Source organism: Erpetoichthys calabaricus, chromosome 8 (assembly GCF_900747795.2).
Source record: "Erpetoichthys calabaricus chromosome 8, fErpCal1.3, whole genome shotgun sequence".
NCBI classification, from domain to species: domain Eukaryota; kingdom Metazoa; phylum Chordata; class Cladistia; order Polypteriformes; family Polypteridae; genus Erpetoichthys; species Erpetoichthys calabaricus.
Window position 1 is genome coordinate 148,707,979 of NC_041401.2, and position 19,867 is coordinate 148,727,845.

The 19,867-nt window shown below is 41.8% G+C and overlaps 1 long non-coding RNA gene across 1 annotated transcript; it reads left to right on the forward strand.

The window, feature by feature from the left end:
• The first annotated feature begins 578 nt into the window (after positions 1-578).
• Positions 579-18,520, forward strand: LOC127528902 (uncharacterized). The gene is made up of 3 exons (XR_007935517.1): positions 579-702; positions 4,080-4,256; positions 18,416-18,520. It is a non-coding gene; the product is annotated as an uncharacterized LOC127528902 (long non-coding RNA).
• Positions 18,521-19,867: the final 1,347 nt, after the last annotated feature.

Here is a 19,867-nt window from a genome sequence, read left to right on the forward strand (position 1 = left end):
CTAAATTGTTACAGTTCAAGCTTGATCTATTCATTTAAAAATGAAACCCATTCTTCTTGTTTTAATTTGCGCGAAAAGATCAATAATTTTCTCCTTGATCTCTGGATGACAACTGAGGAAATTTTTCTCCATTGAAAGCAGGGGTCGGCACTGCAGGAGCGACAGTGCTCTCTCTCCCTCACAGCCTTGCGTGCTGCTTCCTATGTGCGCTTGCGCACAACAGCCAAACACCATTCCACTGGAACTGTGAAGCGCACAGTTCCATACAAAGATTTTTGTATCTTTTTCATAAGCTGGGGGATGGCTGCTGACATTAAGCTTAAGGATTATATATTGTACAAGTATAAAGAAAGAATTAAAGATAAAAGGACTCATTATATTAAATGTTATCGATAATATCAAGAGGAAATAGGGGGTGCTGCAGTTCCACAGTGCCTAAACGCGAGCCGCCACTGCCTATTCTGTTTCTGTTCTTGGTACTCAAATGTAGCAATTGGCGCCACTAGCCATACTGCCAGGTTGTTTGCCTGACTATGGAAAAGTCACCTCTGATGGAGGAGCACTGGAATCAATGGGTAGAAGAGTCCTTTCATCAAATTGGCTGGCCCGACGCTGACTCAGCTAAGGAATGGCAATGTAAGGGGGCGGTAACTTGTTGGCCAATGTCTACAGGACTCTGAACAAAAATGAATCCTCATACAGGTATATGATAAAATCTGCTCTTGCATTTTGCTTTGTACTTGTACTATTACTATTGTACTATTGTGTTGTATTTCTGAAATGGCAATGATAGATAGGCCAGCTAGAGCTGTGAAGAAGATTACTTGTGTTCTGTTCTTTGTATTGTGTTGTATTTACCTCATTTATTGACACAAATTGCTTGTCCAAAGGAGTCTCTCACTGAATTGCCTTTCCCAAGATTTCCTCCATTTTGTTTCCCTACATTTTTTTTGGGAGTTGTTCTCGTCTTCTTAGGGAGTCAAGGCTAGGGTACTGTCAAAAAACAGGGCCTGTTAAAGTCCATTGTGGCATTCCTTGTGTGAGTTTGGGCTATACAAAAAAATAAATCATTATTATTACTTTGCAAAAGACTAAAGACTTGTATTTTCTCATTGTGAGATTGCACTTTATGCTCCCTCTTAGCTTTCCAGTGGTTGTGTTGATGATATTTTTCACAGAAACAGAGGGTGCACACAATGTGATGTGAAGGACCTCACAGCACTTTACAGTTGTCGCTTGAATGGCTTTTGTTTAGAGACACGCCTGGCAGCCCCTGCTGTTGTGTCCGTGTGTGTCCTGGTCAAATAATAACACTTTCTCAGGTTTGAAACTTTAGTGTACTGATCACCTACAGGCAGTCTCTGTGTGTGTCCAAGCCCTTTTGCTTTTTGGAATTTCTGGCCTTTTATTTTTTTCAATCCGTGGTTTGTTAAATACACAGATGTGCAACCCGTGCACATGAACCGATTTACTGTGAATGTGTATGTAAGAGCGAAACCCATTAATTGAATGTCCTTGGTGGTCCCTCAACAATAGACAAGAAAAAGTACTGAGGACAAATCTATTGCAATATCTCACACACTACTCACATGAAGACTGACTTTCTGTAATGGGAAGAATCCTAATATTGTCTGAAATTAAAAAAAAAAATTAAACTCTCTTTGATTTTGATTTGAACTCTCTAAATGCTTCCATTAGGTCAGATTATCTCGGGGCACAACATGAGTTACCACAGCTATGCTGATGACACACAGCTGTATTTATCAATTGCACTCGATGACCCAGACGCTGTTATTTCACTAACACAATATCTTACTTGTGTTTCTAATTGGATGAATAGTAATTTTCTCAAGCTAAATAAAGAGAAAACAGAAATTTTAGTGATTGGTAATAATGGAGACAATGACATTATTAGAAATAAACTTGATGCATTAGGATTAAAAGTCAAGACGGAGGTAAAGAATTTAGGGGTAACTGTTGACTGTAATCTGAATTTTAAATCGCATATTAATCAGACCACTAGGACAACATTTTTTCACTTAAGAAACATAGCAAAAGTTAGAATTGAAAGATGCTGAGAAATTAGTTCACGCTTTTGTTTTCAGTCGTCTAGATCAGTGGTCCCCAACCTTTTTGACAGCAAGGACCACTTTACTAAAAGGAAATTTTTCCAGGGACCGGTTTTTAGGAATTTTAGGGGGGCTTGAATGGGGGGGGGGGGTTGAGGATTCGAGGAGGGTTTGTAGGGCAGTTTTATACACAATTTACATATCTATTAATATGAAGTTATTAAGCAGTTCGCATACGTTTGCAACCCGAGATTTTTCTTCTTTTTTTGCATATAACAAAGATATACTGTATGCATTGCATTTGTCATTCCAACAGATTGCACATCATAAATATTAACACTGTTATCGTTTTTTCGTGTCTGCCGTTTCTATAGGAGGGTGACAATGAGTTAAATTTCAATGGACTTTTTTCAAATATTGACAAGCAATAAGCAAAATGTATCACTGAAAACCGCAGGAAACAAAAACAGCAAAAAAAAAAAACAGTATGAGGAAAGTTCGTAGAAAGAATTTTTTTTTACATTGTTTCTGTCTGGGGATCGTTGTGCAAATGTGTACAACTGAGCTGCGACCACAGATCTAACTGCTCTGTGGATGATTCATTCAAGCATTTCAAGGTCACTTCGTTGTAATGAAACTATCTGCTGAATGTACTTCGTAGTAACGAGACTTCTATAGACTCGTGTCATATGGGGAAACTGTCGAGATCATAAAATACTTTGTTTTAATACTCTCTCACCTTGGTCTCTCTCCTCTCTCTGCGCCGCTGCAAAGCCCCGCCCGCCAAGCATTCTAAAAAGTCTGAGTGGGTCTCCGTTGCCGGCAGTTCTCTCGCGGCCCGGCTGTCAGACGGCTGCGGCCTGGTAGTGGGCCGCGGACCGGGGGTTGGGGACCCCTGGTCTAGATTACTGTAACGCATCCCTCTCAGGACTACCCAAAAAAGACATAAATCGTTTGCAACTAGTGCAGAATGCAGCTGCTAGAATCCTAACTAGGAAAAGAAAATCCAAGCACATTTCTCCAGTTTTGATGTCACTACATTGGTTACCTGTGTCATTCAGAATTGACTTTAAAATACTACTTATGGTTTACAAAGCCTTAAATAATCTCGCCCCATCTTATATATCGGAATGTCTGACACCCTATATTTCAAATCGTAACCTTAGATCCTCAAATGAGTGTCTGCTTAGAATTCCAAGAGCAAAACTTAAAAGAAGAGGTGAGGCGGCTTTCTGCTGTTATGCACCTAAAATCTGGAATAGCCTGCCAGTAGGAATTCACGAGGCTAATACAGTGGAGCACTTTAAAAAACTGCTGAAAACACATTACTTTAACATGGCTTTCTGATAACTTCACCTTCATTTAATCCTGATACTCTGTATATTCAATTCATTATAATAAGTATTCATGGTGGCTCTAAAATCCATACTAACCCCTACTCTCTCTTCTGTTTCTTTTCCCAGTTTTCTGTGGTGGCGACCTGTGCCACCACCACCTAATCAAAGCACCATGATGTTCCTACATTGATGGATTAAAAGCCAGAAATCTACATGACCATCATCATCAAGTCCTTCTATGAGAACCCTAAATACAAAGTGGACTGTTTCATTTACGTTAGGTAGAATGCCCAAAGGGGGCTGGGCGGTCTCATGGCCTGGAACCCCTGCAGATTTAACTTTTTCTCTCCAGCCGTCTGGAGTTTTTTTTTTTTGTTTGTTTTGTCTGTCCTCCCTGGCCATTGGACCTTACTCTTATTCTATGTTAATTAATGCTGTCTTATTCTAATTCTTACTTTGTCTTTTATTTCTCTTTTCTTCATTATGTAAAGCACTTTGAGCTACATTATTTGTATGAAAATGTGCTATATAAATAAATGTTGTTGTTGATGAAAAGTTGAAGAATGTTTTACATTTTTTCAGTCATTCATTATTGGTATGGTAGAATGTCGTCTAATTATTAAGCCTGATGTAAAATAGAAAAAATATACAGTATGTGTATTATCTGTTTCAGGTGACACACTCATGAGTGCACAACAGTGGATGCTGAGCCTTGAGAGGCAAGTGGTGTGTGAGGGGCGAAGTTCTGCCACATCAATGTGAGTGCAACTGCAGATGTCTTTTCAAGTTTCTACATTTTTAATTTTGCATACCAAGAAGAAGCCTCATTAACCCTTGAATTTCTACAAAGGTACAAAAAGAATATAATTTTCATGTCAATATTTTTGCTCTTTTAAGGGGTGCCAAAACTATTCAGTCTTCTTCCTTTTTTGCTCTTTGTTTGGTTCATCATATTCTGTGTTATCCTCATGGAACTACTTTTTCTTATTAAAAGACTTGTTCATAATGAGATGTTGGGTTACATGAAATGTAATTGTTTGGGAAATCATAACGAAAACCTCTTTAAGTAAAAGCATTTTGTTTGTAATTTAAAAATTAGAGACAACAGTTATTTGTATTTATTTGATTTCATAGTTTTGTGACTTTGGCATGTAATTGTCTTCTGGGAATCAATCCAGAAAAAAGTTCCAAAGCCTGCCATGGGAAGCATGTCATCCAGCTATCTGGAAGAGTGGTCCCAAAACGTCTGCAGCCCTTGATGCAAGTGTGGGCTGTCCTCTCAGAAAACGTAAAGATTTCGAGTGGTGTGCAGTCTAAGAATGGTAAGCTTTGTTTCAGTAGAGCAAAGAATAGCAAAAGCAAAAAAGACTCTTATTGTCAACTCTCCAAGTTTAAATTAACAAATTTCACTTAATGTTGTGTCGTCCAGGTGGAAAATTTAAGTTTACAAACTTGTCTGTATGTAGTGTTTTCTTTCCCCTTCATGCTTGCTAACTGATATCTTTTTTGCATTCATACTGTTTTCCAATTTCTACTAAAGACATTGAAAAGATAACTTCTGCTAAGCTTGATTTGTTAAAAACAGTGATGTGTACATACACACACACATTTCCAAAGCACTTACCCCATTTCTCAGGGTCACAGTAATTTAGTAATCTCTGGCATCATAGGATGCTGGGCAGGGGACCCCCTGGAAAAGGTGCCAACTTTATCACAGGACACACATAAACAGAGAGACACTCGGTGATGCACACAACCAGTGTCATCTCTACATGTCACCTAACATCCATGTCTTTGGATTATGGAAGAAAACTCATGCAAGAACAACGAGAACATGGAAACTCCACCCAGACTGCATTTTACTCATCAACTCTGGCACTGAGTAGCTTGAGTGCTAGGCAATACACTACTGATTGACAACACTGCCGACCCAATAGGGACCTGCTGAACTAAAAACATGAATAGTGATCATTTTTCTGCTTCCATTACTTTCACACATAGAAAGTCCTACAAAAAAGTGTTGCCTGTATATTTTTATATTATTAGTTGCTAAATAGGCATTATGGAATACTAAATTGGTATTTCATAGAATGTTTCAAAACTGCAATAATTTTACAAGTACAAAGGGGAAAAGGTGGCACACAATCTGCAAAACAGGGCCTCAGTGCATGGCAAAGAGGACCAAAGCAAAGTGCAGGCACAAACAAGTGATGTCACAGAGCAGTCTAAAAAAATGTCAGATTTTTCAGTGTTTTCCTTGTGAATGCAGTCAACCCTTGTTATCGGCATGTCTGAGTCACCTCTGAAGAAAGAAGATCTTTCTGTTTCATTACATCAGTGTCCTTGATGTTGAGGAAATCGTTATGTGTTATATTTATGCGGACATTGTATTCATATGTTCCTATAGTTTTATTCCTGTTCCACCGATTTAAATCACTTTAAAAGTTGCACACTTGCCAGCACATTGGCAGGTCGGAGTTTGAATTGTGGCGGCAGACACCGCTGAAGATGTTCGACTCCAAAGCCGAGGGGATTTCAGGTCAGCCCGATTTCTTAATTAGACATTTCGGACAAGCATCATGTTTGCGATCTCTCCAGGGGGTTATTTTCTGTACGTCGCTTAAATCATCCGAGATCAGGTGCCTCATCTTGGATGAGTTAATGCCAGTGAAACTCATCCAGGATAAGTCGGTTTTTCAAACGCAGCTGTGTAGTAGATTAGTTTAGCTGGATCTAATCATACGAGATAAATGCGCGCACCCGTGCTGACTGAAAAGCCCATATATATCGAGTCTAGAAAACATGATCAGCAAGTCTTTGATAGGCTGTAACAAAATGACGAAAGAACGGGCGCATTTTTTTTTTCACACAAGCGGAGCAAGACCTTTCATTCGAAGGACATGAAGAATTTCAATATTTAATATGCACAAGGGGTAACACTGCAAAAGCAGCCCAAACTAGAAAAGAGGGCTGGCAAAAAGTGGCCGACAAATTAAACGCGTGTGCATTGTACTTACTAAAAGCAGCGTTTCATTTCCTATGTGTCAGATTAATTATTATTTAATATGTCATAATTCCAGATCAAACGTGAGCACAAGGAGAACATGGGAACAGATTAAAGTGAAGTACAGGAATATACTTCAAACTGGTAAATATTGGTATATAACTATTTAAAGAATTGTTGACATAAAGAATCATATATAATGTAAAGAACATTAATTTTAAAGCTAATAAGAAGGCGGACAAGCAAAAAACAGGTGGAGGTCCACGCGGTCCAGACCTAACCCCTGCAGAATTGTTGGCTCTCCTTTCAAAATGCCCATCGCCCTGTTTCTGAGGGCATTCCAGGGGGAAGCTCCTCCTCAGAACCAGTGGCAGGATGCAGTGGTCACTTCATTTCAGGTAAAGGATGGTCATTGCATATATTTGTCCTCCATGTGTGCCATAGGTATGTTCCATATAGCCCTCTTTTTTTGTTGGGTCAGGGAATGTCATATCCCTAGAACCTGTGTCTGACCAACGAGATATTGACAAAGGTCAAATATTTGAAGAAGACACTGTGTCTGATTATTCATCAGGAGGAGAGGTACATTTTCCAAATAATGTTTGGTCAAACTCCACTCTGATCAGTCCCATGTGCCCCAATCACATTTGAAAATCCTGGGTAATGAGAATGTTAGGCTGATTGTGAGATTCTTTATGGAACTGTGGGTGTTTTTACCTGTGTATTACCCACCTGCAATGGCATGAAACGCCTCTTTTATTGTCTGCACACACAGGTGTCCAGGAAACACTATGAAAACCTGAAGGAAATATTTCAGAGCCAAACAGACTTTACGAATTGCCTGGCAAACTGCACTTTTAGATAGATTTTCCGTATCGCCTACTGTATATAAAAAAAGTGCCGCTTGCAAAAAACCTCAAAGCAATGCATACTGTCTGTGTGGTTGTGAGAGCCGAGTTTGTCTTTGAATATAAGGTCCTAATAAATTTTTGAGGTACAATATTCCCCCTCGGCTAAAGCGGTATCTTTTGAAAAGAATTTCCTCCGGGAGCAATAAAGGATCATGCCGATCGCGCAAAACCCTCTCTATATGAAATTCTCTTCTTATAATTTGCGTACCGATATCAATTGGTCGCTCATTCATGAACGGCGAAGTCATGACTGAATGAATTCCACGCACTGACACTGATTAAGTGTGTGAGCTAGTCCTTGTTTACATAGAACAACCCTGCTCCGAGCAGGATTAAGGATTTGGATGTGCTGCTATGACAACACATCCAGCAAGAGTTTCGAAAAACCGACAGATCCAGGATCACGCCAAATCGTCAACAAATACATCCGGCAAAACGAGTAATCCACGTAAGAAAAATACCCCCCAGGCCCTAACTGCAACTTTTAGTTTTAAAGTGTCGCACTTCGTGTTTTCAGTTGCGCTTTGTTTGACTTGATGCGCTCTTAATTAATCACGAGGTGGGCAGGTCGCCGTCTAACGTGGCTCTTTGACACCTGTGAGTAGTCGTTACTTCTGCTAGTGAAGTATTTGGAAAGAATCGGAAGAGCATAAATATGAGGGTGAAGGCGGGGGATCAGAACTGCTAATCATGTGGTGGTAAAACATCACGAGACAAAGAGCGATGTGACGTGACATGGCCGAATTGACCTGCGGGCTCCGTTATCTGCGCTCTTTGATGAGTGATTAACGGCATAAATGAGACACTTAAATGCGGTTGTGTCTTTTCTGTGTTTTAGGATGGCCGGGTTACCCGGCTCTGCTTCTCCATCTCTTAATCAATTATGTTAGCCATACAAATAATGACGAGTTGAGCTTTTAAACATTCAACATCAGAGGGGACACACGAGGGAGGCCAGTGAAGTGAAAGGCGAACTTTGGCGTCAAAAGTCCGACCAATGACAGCCTCCGCCTTTCTTTTGGGAGCGGACTTCATAGAACTGTGGAGTACAGGGAATGGAGAGGCTTGAAATCGCTCCCATATGGATTCAAAATTGTTGGATATGCTGACAGAATGGATTTATGGACAATTGTTACTGGCATTATTATTCGTAGCCGGCGTGTTTGTCATGTAGGAACAGACCTCAAGATTGCATGGAGGGAGTCCAAGCTTTCACTAAACAAGGCATGTCTGTTTTTATTTGGGGGTGGAGTGGGTTGACTAAAACATGGGGTGGCTTTATGATTATCATTTAACATGGGCTTACTGGGGCAGTAGCATGGGGACCTGGTCAGTTGGGAGCCCCCAAAAGCATTCTGTGCAGCAAACCAGGGTCATCTTAATGCATGGGAATGCTGGGCAGTTGCCTGGGGGGCCCACAAGCATAGGGGCACCATACTACTCTGTTTGTTGTGACTTGGTGAGTGGTTGTGTAAGTAGGGGCCCCAGTGCACTACTTTGCCCTGGGGCCTATAATGCTATTAAGACTGCCCTGCAGCAAACCTGGTGGGTTTGGTGGCAACATTTTTCAGTAATTTCCTGAAAATTCACCATTCCATCAACTTGGGCACGTATTCTTTTGACTCCCTTGCTCCTGATGGTTAGTGATGCTAGTGTGACACGTGTTGAGTATTTCTATATATAGTATTCTGGGATACATCATTATAGCAATGGCCAACAACCGCCCCCAAACCGCAAACAAATATGTCATTGTTCCAAGGTGGTCAATTTTAAACTTTTCATGTTTCCTTATAAGAGTTATTTGCAGCTTCCTTTAAGCTAAATGTATTGGGGGGGGGGGGGAAGTGAAAGAATACTAATTGTAATAATAACAGTGATCGGTCCCTGTAGTCTATCCATAGTGATAGAAGCCTGAGAGATGAAGGGTTCATACTAGCCGGGGTCCCCAACTCTGGTCCTGGAAGGCCCCAGTGGCTGCAGGTTTTCATTCCAATCCTTTTCTTAATTAGTGACCTTTTGCTCCTAATCTAACTAATTTTGAATTTTATTTGACTTGCTGTTGAAGACTCTGACCCCTTGTTTGTTTTCCCTTAATTATTAGCCAAACAATGAGATACAAAATGACCCACAACGTGACCAACATTGTTGATCATACAATATCCGGAAATAAAAAGATGAGGGTCTCAGGAATACTGTTCAGCTCAGGTCCCCAAAACAGTTTAATGGTGCTTTTTAGAAAAGAGAAAAGCAACAATTTCTGAAGTGTATGCCATTGCACAATGAGAGCAGCAACAAGCCATGAAATTAAAGAGTGGGATTAGTTAATGAGAATCGGTGTCTAATTAAGCAACTGGTTGGAGTTTCAGACCCTAACTTAGTTGGTCTTCTGCTGGCTCACTGACTTCACGTTTCATTTCTCTTTAGGAGTCATTTTAAGGAAAGAAACGAAGCAGTTCAGAGGAATGATGAAGAAATTCAGGGATAAAAATCTTAAAAAAACCAAGTCAATTAAAATTTTATTCAAAGCAAGTTAATTAGCAGCAAAAATGGGTCACCAATTAAGTGTTAGAATTAAAACCTGCAGCCCCTGGGGCCCTCCAGAACCAGAGTTGGGGAGCCCTGGTTCATCGTGTACTGCTGTGTGTGTGTGTGTGTGTGCGTGCGTGTGTGTGTGTGTGTGTGTGTGTGCGTGTGTGTGTGTGTGCGTGTGTGTGTGTGTGCGCGCGCGCGTGTGTGTGCGTGTGCATGTGTGTGTGTGTGTGGGTGCGTGGGTGGGTGTTTTTTTTTTTTTTTTTTTTAAATATAAGAGCCATATTTTAATGTCACTGTCCAGTATTCTCCCAGTATCTAAGCTGAGTGGTGTGTGTTTCACTTTGACACAGCTTATTTCCCCCATTGTACTCCTTGTGATACAGGTTTAGAACAAGTAGTAATTATGTTTTATTCTTTTGGATGTTACCTCTGTTTTTCATTTTTTGACAATGGTCTTGCTCTGGGCGGGTAAGTTAATTCAGTACTAACCTCTTTACATTATTATTTTTTTTTCTTTCAGGAAATCTTCCCAAACAGACAATATTTTCAGGCTTTTCATAATGTTGTCTGTCACAAATGCACTGCTGAGTGATTGTAGTCCAAGCTCAAACTGGTGGTGAATGGTCTCCGACCTTCAAGACAGACTGAATCGTTTGACTCCAATGTCCACTGAGAGTGACCTGCTTTTGAAACCGTGAACTGGTCGAGGACTTTGTATTGTATGTATCCATGATGATCTTCTTGGATCTTTTTGTCATTTTCTTCTGCTGCTTCATCTTACCTGCTTTGGTAGTCTGAGGTTTGGAGGAACCCCTGGATCAGCTGTAGCATCTTTGGTCTGGTGGTCCAACCCACCACTGCTTGGCCATTGCAGTAGCCATATCTGAGCTAATGCTGCTCTCACACTGTGAATAACTTTTCAAACATGTGGCTCTATGTACAGTGGGGGAAATAAGTATCTGATCCCCTGCTGAATTTGTAAGTTTGCTCACTTACAAAGAAATAGTATCTAATTTTCATGATGTTTTATTTTAATGGAGAGAGACAGATCAACCAAAAATCCAGACGAAACACCTTACATAAGTTAAAAATTGATTTGCATGTCATTAAGAGAAAGTTAAGTATTTGATCCCCTACAACCCAGCCAGAAATCTGGCTCCCGCAGATTGGCTGTGCGCCCATGTGGCACACAGGTTACAATCAATCAATCAATTACAGATTCTCCTGTTCTCAACTAATTGTGTATAATCAATTTCTTCCATTACAACCTCTCCACCGCCAGGGGCAAGTGCAAAGGGCTGTCAAAGGATGTCCGGGACAAAATTGTAGACCTGCCTAAAGCTGGAATGGGCTACAAGGCCTTTAGCAAGAAGCTTGGTGAGACAACTGTTGGTGCGATTATTCGGAAATGGGAGAAATATAAAATGACCAATAATCGCCCTCGGGCTGGAGCTCCATGCAAGATCTTGCCTCATGGGGTGAGCATGATCATGAGAAAGGTGACCCGCATTGGTAACACACTTTGCTGTAATGGATTGAAATTGAATGTTCACTGGCAAACTTACATTGTGGGGCCTGTACATGTGCCTTCTTGACCAAGGGGACCTTGTGTGCACGGCAAAATTTCAGTCCATTAAAAAGAAAAAAGCACCTTTATAAATGTATATTTTAACAGCAAAAAGCTGTAGTACAATTTAATGATTTTAAAATTACTAAAACCTATAGGTGTATGTATATTTACATTTAAGCAGCATTAAACATTACAGAAAAACTAAATATGACAGCCCTAAATTGTGAGATTTTAATTTTTCTTTTATGCCATGTGTATTATGCATAAATATTTTTGTACATAGTAAAGTATGTTGCGGTCTGCAGAGGGCGCTCCTGCAACCCAAACCCTTCAGACAGACACAGGACACAAGTCCACACCCACATGTTTTGTTTTTTTTTTCTCCCCGGTGGAGAAATGATTTCCCCCAGTAGTGGCAGCTAGCTTCTTTCATAGAGCACCCAGAAGTGCTCCAGGTGTCCAGTGATCTCCTTCCAGTGGAATTCCTGCCATGCAGGGCTCTACTGAGCCCACAGTTTCCCCTGGTGGCATGAACAGAACCCAACAGGGCTGCAGCAAACTCTAATGCGCAGAGTGCCCTTCAGAAATCTGTGGAGACATAGTCATAAGCCCTCTAGCATTCTTGTAGAGATAATAACCTGAGCCCACTCTCTTCCCCTTTCTTTCCAACACATAGGCAAGGGTTCCAGCTGTCCACCACAATGTACAGGGTGAGCCAAAATTAAGTACCACATTTCTCAAGGTCATTGCATGATGTAGAGGTAGTCAAGTGCGTTGGGGTGGAGGTCCTTTTGATAGGTGATCCCTTGTAGTTTTCAGTTAGCAACATGACTTGGTTTGGTGCAAACCTTGCTTTCACTAATGAAGCATTCTTCAAAAACAACAAATCCATCATCACTACGCAATGCGCCTTCTGAACGCACTTCAGCATTCTTCCTCAATAATGACGTCCCAAATCGAAAAACAATTCTTCAGTGGGTGGCTAAATTTAGACAGACGGGTACAACATTGAATGGAAAATCTCCAGGCCTTCCTCGGACTGTATAAATGCCTGAAAACATCCAAGCTGTAAGGGCATCAATTTTGCAGTCTCCTAGACGTTCAGCGCACAAACCTGATTCTGCCTTGGGCATTTCCACCATGTCTTAAAGGAGGATTTTGCATGAGGACCTTAATTTCCATCCATACAAAATGATGGTAGTGCAGGAACTCGCTGAGAGAGACTGGGAGAGCCGTAGAGAGTTGTGTGCAAACATTCTACACATCATTCATCAAGATGCCCGCAGTGTTGAGGTACATTTCCATTTGAATGCTTGTGTAAATAAGCAAAACCTTTGCTATTGTGCTGCAACCAACCCTCATGAACTTCATCAGACACCCCTGCACAGTGAGCCTGTTACAGTTTGGTGCACCGCTGCAGAATTTGGCATTGTAGGCATTTACTTTTTTGATGGTCACTGTCACTTCAGAACATTACTTTGAAATGCTAGATCTTTTTTTTGCGGCCCAAACTGGAAGAAATGGGTGTGGTGGATGCCTGGTGTCAACAGGATGGAGCAATAGCTCCATCCAACAGATCCATGCAAGTTTTGCAGGTGATGTTTCTGGGAAAGCTGATCTCCCTGTGTGGCGATGTTGTGTGGCCTTCACATTTGCCTGATCTCAAGTCGAAGGTATACACACACACCAATCTCAAAATCTTGAAGCCCTCAAGGACACTATTTGCTACAAAATCACCGATATTTCCCTTGAAGTGGCTGAACAGGTCAGAGAAGATTTCTGAATGTTTGCATAAGAGTGCATCGCTAATGATGGTCACCACCTTGAAGACATTATTTTTAAAACACAGTGGAAAAAATTTATTTTGTATACCCTGGTGTCATAATGAAATTTATTTTATGTTGTAGTGTTTGTGTAGAATAAATGTTTGAAATGTGGTGGTATGTTTTGTCTCTCCCTGTAATTTAAGGAAATTTTATTTTGGTATTTTATGGTGACTGAACAATAAGTCTACCAAATTTCATTTTGTTAATAAATGAACAGTTAACACCTGTGGTCTATAATTTTAATTATAAAAAATTAATATATGACACAACTTTTGTCTGGTTATGCAGGAGACTAGTTTAAAGTGTTTGTTTATTTTTTTGTTTTTTTTTAGGGATTGAAAAAAAAATATATCAGTTGATCGAGTAACGAGAAATCGGTGATTGGTATCAGACTTAAAAACTTGATCAGAGCACTCCTATCCTCGATGCAGTCAAGCGCTTTGATAGCTGAATTTTAAGCCGACATCTCGTCAGCTTTTTACTAGCCTAGGGATCCTGCATGTCAGATACAGAGAAGTCGTTCACGTTTGATTTTATTTACTTTTTAAAATATCCTTCTCTTTGCAGATTTCCATTGTGTCATGCTTGGTGCCTGTGTGCTTAGTTTTTGTACTGATGTATAGAATGAGGTTTTGTCTCCTCTGGCATGTTCCATATGTGCTCGAAGGTGTATTAGTACGTTGAAATTTGTTATTGACTGATGAGTAAGACTTAACAGGTTAGTTATATTGGTCTACACTTGCATGTTAAGATTAACACCTAGACACATGCACAGATCTTATCACACAGTTGTGAATGAGTGACGCTCTACCTCGTCTCTCGCTAGTATTCACCATTGGGTCCTGTCCCCATAAGTATGTATGAATGAGGACTACAATGCCTATCATTCCTCAGTACACCACACAGCGACTCACTAACACCTTTGTTTTATATGCCTCATACCAACCAATGATGTCTCACTTCTACTACACATGTCCTGACTATGGGGGTGTGACCTCTTTGCCTTGATAACCTTGCAGGGATGAGCAAATGGTGATCTCTGCTGTACCTGGTGCCCAAATAACTACTTTATTTCTTCAATCATTTGAGCTATATTGACAAGTTTAGAAATGTAAAAGTAACATGGTTATAAAGTATCATGGAGTGGCTGCTGCTTCACCACCTGAGGCCACAGGTACGCCACGCCCTCAACCCTCTGCAGTTCACATACCAGGAGAAGGTGGGAGCGGAGGATGCCATCCTCTATATGCTACACCGATCACTCTCCCACTTGGACAGAGGTAGTGGTGCTGTAAGAATTATGTTTCTAGACTTCTCTAGCGCCTTCAACACCATCCAACCTCTGCTCCTTGGGAACAAGCTGACAGAGATTGGAGTAGATTCATACCTAGTGGCATGGATCGTGGACTATTTTACAAACAGACCTCAGTATGTGCGTCTCGGGAACTGCAGGTCTGACATTGTGGTCAGCAACACAGGAGCGCGGCAGGGGACTGTACTTTCTCCGGTCCTGTTCAGCCTATATACATCGGACTTCCAATATAACTCGGAGTCCTGCCACGTTCAGAAGTTTGATGATGACACTGCTATCGTGGGCTGCATCAGGAGTGGGCAGGAGGAGGAGTATAGGAACCTCATCAAGGACTTTGTTAAATGGTGTGACTCAAACCACCTACACCTGAACACCAGCAAAACTAAGGAGCTGGTGGTGGATTTTAGGAGGCCCAGGCCCCTCCTGGACCCCGTGATCATCAGAGGTGACTGTGTGCAGAGGGTGCAGACCTATAAATACCTGGGAGTGCAGCTGGAGGATAAATTGGACTGGACTGCCAACACTGATTCTCTGTGCAAGAGAGGACAGAGCCAGCTATACTTCCTTAGAAGACTGGCGTCCTTCAACATCTGCAATAAGATGTTGCAGATGTTCTATCAGACGGTTGTGGCGAGTGCCCTCTTCTACGTGGTGGTGTGCTGGGGAGGCAGCATTAAGAAGGACACCTCACGCCTGGATAAACTGGTGAGGAAGGCAGGCTCTATTGTAGGTATGGAGCTGGACAGTTTGACATCTGTGGCAGAGCGACGGGCGCTCAGCAGGCTCCTATCATTTATGGAGAATCCACTAAACAGTGTCATCTCCAAACAGAAGAGCAGCTTCAGCGACAGACTGCTGTCACTGTCCTGCTCCACTGACAGACTGAGGAGATCGTTCCTCCCCCAAACTATGCGACTCTTCAATTCAAGTTGTTTGTGCGTATGCACCGAACAGCAGTTCGGAGTACCCACCCTTTTTGGAGTCCCTGGAGGGGGTGCTAGAGGGCATACCTTCTGGGGACTCCCTCGTTCTGCTGGGAGACTTCAATGCTCACGTGGGCAATGACAGTGAGACCTGGAAGGGCGTGATTGGGAGGAATGGCCCCCCCGATCTGAACCTGAGCGGTGTTTTGTAATTGGACTTCTGTGCTCGTCACGGATTGTCCATAACGAACACCACATTCAAGCATAGGGGTGTTCATATGTGCACTTGGCACCAGGACACCCTAGGCCTCAGTTCGATGATCAACTTTGTGGTTGTGTCGTCGGACTTGCGGCCACATGTCTTGGATACTCGTGTGAAGAGCGGGGCGGAGCTGTCAACTGATCCTGGTGGTGAGTTGGCTTCGATAGTGGGGGAGGATGCCGGTCAGGCCTGGTAGGCCCAAACGTGTTGTGAGGGTCTGCTGGGAACGTCTGGCAGAGCCCCCTGTCAGAAGTAGCTTCAACTCCCACCTCCAGCAGAACTTCGACCACATCCCGAGGGAGGTGGGGGACATTGAGTCCGAATGGGCCATGTTCCGTGCCTCTATTGTTGAGGCAGCTGACAGGAGCTGTGGCCGTAAGGTGGTCGGTGCCTGTCGTGGCGGCAATCCCCGAACCCGTTGGTGGACACCGGCGGTGAGGGATGCCGTCAAGCTGAAGAGTCCTACAGGACCCTTTTGTCCTGTGGGACTCTGGAGGCAGCTAATAGGTACCGGCAGGCCAAGTGGAATGCGGCTTTCGTAGTTGCTGAGGCAAAAACTCGGGCATGGGAGGGGTTTGGGGAGGCCATGGAGAACGACTTTCGGACGGCTTCGAGGAGATTCTGGTCCACCGTCCGGCGTCTCAGGAGGAGGAAGCAGTGCGGTGTCAACACTGTATATGGTGGTGATGGTGCACTGCTGACCTCGACTTGGGACGTTGTGGGTCGGTGGGGGGAGTACTTCGAAGACCTCCTCAATCCCACTAATATGCCTTCCAATGAGGAAGCAGAGCCTGGGGACTCAGAGGTGGGCTCCCCCATCTCTGGGACTGAGGTCACCGAGGTGGTCAAAAAACTCCTTGGTGGCAGGGCCCCGGGGGTGGATGAGTTCCTCAAGGCTCTGGATGTTGTAATAATAATAATAATACATTTTATTTATATAGCGCCTTTCCCATGCTCAAGGCACTTACAGAATATAATAAAGAACGGCAGAATATACAGTATATAGCATTGTACAAACCAGATAAATAAATAAAGAAGATTAAGACAGTAAATTCTGAAAAAAAAACAGACAACATAATTGATGGTCTCGCACACACACATACAGGTTACATGAGCGTCTTGACAGAGAAGTAAACTGAGAGAAGGGTAATAAAATCAAATAGAGCTAAAAGCCTTCCTGAACAGATGAGTTTTGAGTTGTTTTTTAAAACAATTCATGGAGTCAGCTGACCTGATTAATTTCGGTAGGTCATTCCAGAGTCTGGGCGCTATACAGCTGAAGGCCCTGTCACCCATGGAGTGTAGATTAGTGAGGGGCACAACAAGATTACCAGAATCAGAGGACCTTAGTGGGCGGGCAGGCACATAGTGATGGAGAAGGTCACTGATGTAGTTTGGTGCGAGGTTATTTAAAGCTTTGTAGGTTATTAGTAGGATTTTATATTCGATTCTGTAGGACACAGGGAGCCAGTGAAGACGGAGCAGGATGGGTGTGATGTGCTCGCTGTTGCTGGTTTGAGTAAGGACTCTTGCAGTTGAGTTTTGAATAAGCTGGAGCTGTGATATAAGATTAGAAGGGGCACCTGCCAGTAGGGAATTACAATAATCGATGTGGGATGTGATAAAAGCATGGACAAGTTTCTCAGCATTAGAGAAGGAGAGGAAGGAGCGAACACGGGATATGTTACGGAGGTGAAAGTAAGAAAGTTTCTTAATGTGATTTATGTGGGCAGAATAAGTGAGGGAGGAATCAAAAATGACACCAAGATTTTTTACAGTAGAGGCAGGTCTGATGAGATCACTGCCAAGATGGACTGGGAAGGAGCTCATTTTATTAAGTTGCATTTTAGTCCCAATTTGCAGGAGTTCAGTTTTATTGCAATTTAATTTTAAAGAGTTCTGCTCCATCCAGGTTTTAATTTCACTAAGGCAGGTTGTGAGCTGAGAAAGCTCTGATAAAGTTCCACTTTTAACATTGAAGTAGAGCTGAGTATCATCTGCATAAAAATGATAACCCAATCCATAACTACGGATAATATGGCCAAGGGGAAGCATATAAATACAGAAAAGCAGAGGACCGAGGACAGAGCCCTGAGGGTCTTCTAGTAAAATTGAAACACTCTTAAAAGCTGAAGTCTGGTCAGGCACTGGTCTTGACGATTTTCTGTCAGATGTTTTGTGCTTTCATTCAGTGTATTAACTTAATTTTTTTTTTTTTTTAAATCAATGTTTAGTTGAAGCCATAATGTACTACATCATCGGTCTGCTATGGACTTCTGCGTCACCTCTCCTGGTTTCTCTTTTGATTAGTTGCTGAAAAGACCGCCACTGTCTGTCACATGTTTTGCTATTTTATGACAGTCATATAAACCTTTCCATGTTTTCCAATAACACACCATACATCCATCAGCTTCACGCTTAAAGTTGTAGGCACTCAGTCTTGAAATATTGCTTTCTGCTCCTGTGATTTGGTTTTAATAGACTAGACATTTGTTAAACATTTTGAAGGTTTTGAACAGCTGCTGACTTGTGGTTGTTACGTTTTGCTCAGCAGTTCCTCACACAGGATAATGCTTATTTCTACTAAGCTCTGATTTTTAAAATGGTGTACATGTCTGGTGGACAAGAGCCTTTCATTTCACTTTGTACTGCTTGCTCCCTCCCTACAGACTCAGAATGGCAAGAAGTCTCATTTAGTGACAAATTTGGAATGAATTGGCAGACTGTGAGTTGGAGCAGACACAGAAGAGAAGAGCACACTGGTGAGTAACCTTTTATGATTTTATGAGGGTTTTTATCAGCTTTGTCCTGAGTGACACAAACATATATGATGGACAAGTCAGCTGCTCATGGTCATTAATGGGTAGGTGCCATCCATATGATTCTCAAAAGCACAAAAAGCGATGACATTTTTCAGATTGTTTATTGAATTTCTCTGTTGAATGTAAACTAGTCAGGCAGGATGAGATTGTAGATATGAGCCGTGAACTATCAAAGCTCCAGAATGGTTTATTTGACTCCTGAATAAACACACGAATTAGAAAAATATATCATAGTTTGAGTACAAGGTGTTTGCAGCAGTCAGTGCTTACAAGAATTTCTCTCTAGCACATTTTCATACAAAGTGCTTTACAAGATGTCAAAGAGAAAGTTACAAGAAAAGAAATATAAATAAGAGTAAGCAAGAATATTAATGAATAAGTAACAAATAAAAAAAAAAAACAAATCTATACAATCTTATAAAACAGATATAGAACTAGTAGAAGAGTAGATAGATAGATAGATAGATAGATAGATAGATAGATAGATAGATAGATAGATAGATAGATAGATAGATAGATAGATAGATAGATAGATAGATAGATAGATAGATAGATAGATAGATAGATAGATAGATAGATACAATCCTTGCATACGGTATCATTATATCACAAGTACAGCACAGTTTGGCATTACACAAAAGCAGAAACAGTTTTCTTCTACTTTTCTTTCTTTGCCTCCACTCCTCACCAAGGAAGCTTTGTTCAAGTCCACCCAACTCTGGCTATGGGAGAAGTGCCTATTATCATCCCAGGATGACAACATTGATATTATTTTGAAGCCAGTCATGCCTGCTTTAAAATCAAACCCAAAGACAGGTTTGTGGCTGTTTCGGTACAACAGCAGGATGAGACTATATAGGCCTATTTTGTTTTGGACTCCCGTCACATGCTGTCCTGTTTTAAGCATTAATGGCCGCGTTAACTCTTAACAGCCAGAACCCAGAGCTAAACAAACCCATTCCTGCTTTTGAGCAACATGTCTCCTCTCAAGTAAAGGCTTAGTTTTAACTGTGAAGCCGATTACAGAAGCAAAGCCATCCTAGAAGTGTTTAAGGGATAAGTGCTGTGAGAATTGAAACGTGAGTGTCCATTGCTCTGTCGCGGAGTCTGGAACGGCCCACTAAATAATGGGGATGACGCGTTTGGTTTCATTTTGAAGCCAATCATGCCTGCCTTCGAACCCAAAGATAGGTTTTTGCCTGTTTCGGTTCACCAGCAGGGTGAGACTACATAGGGCTATTTTGATTTCCCTTTATGCGATGTTCTAATCAGCAATGTGGTATAATTATACGGTCTGTA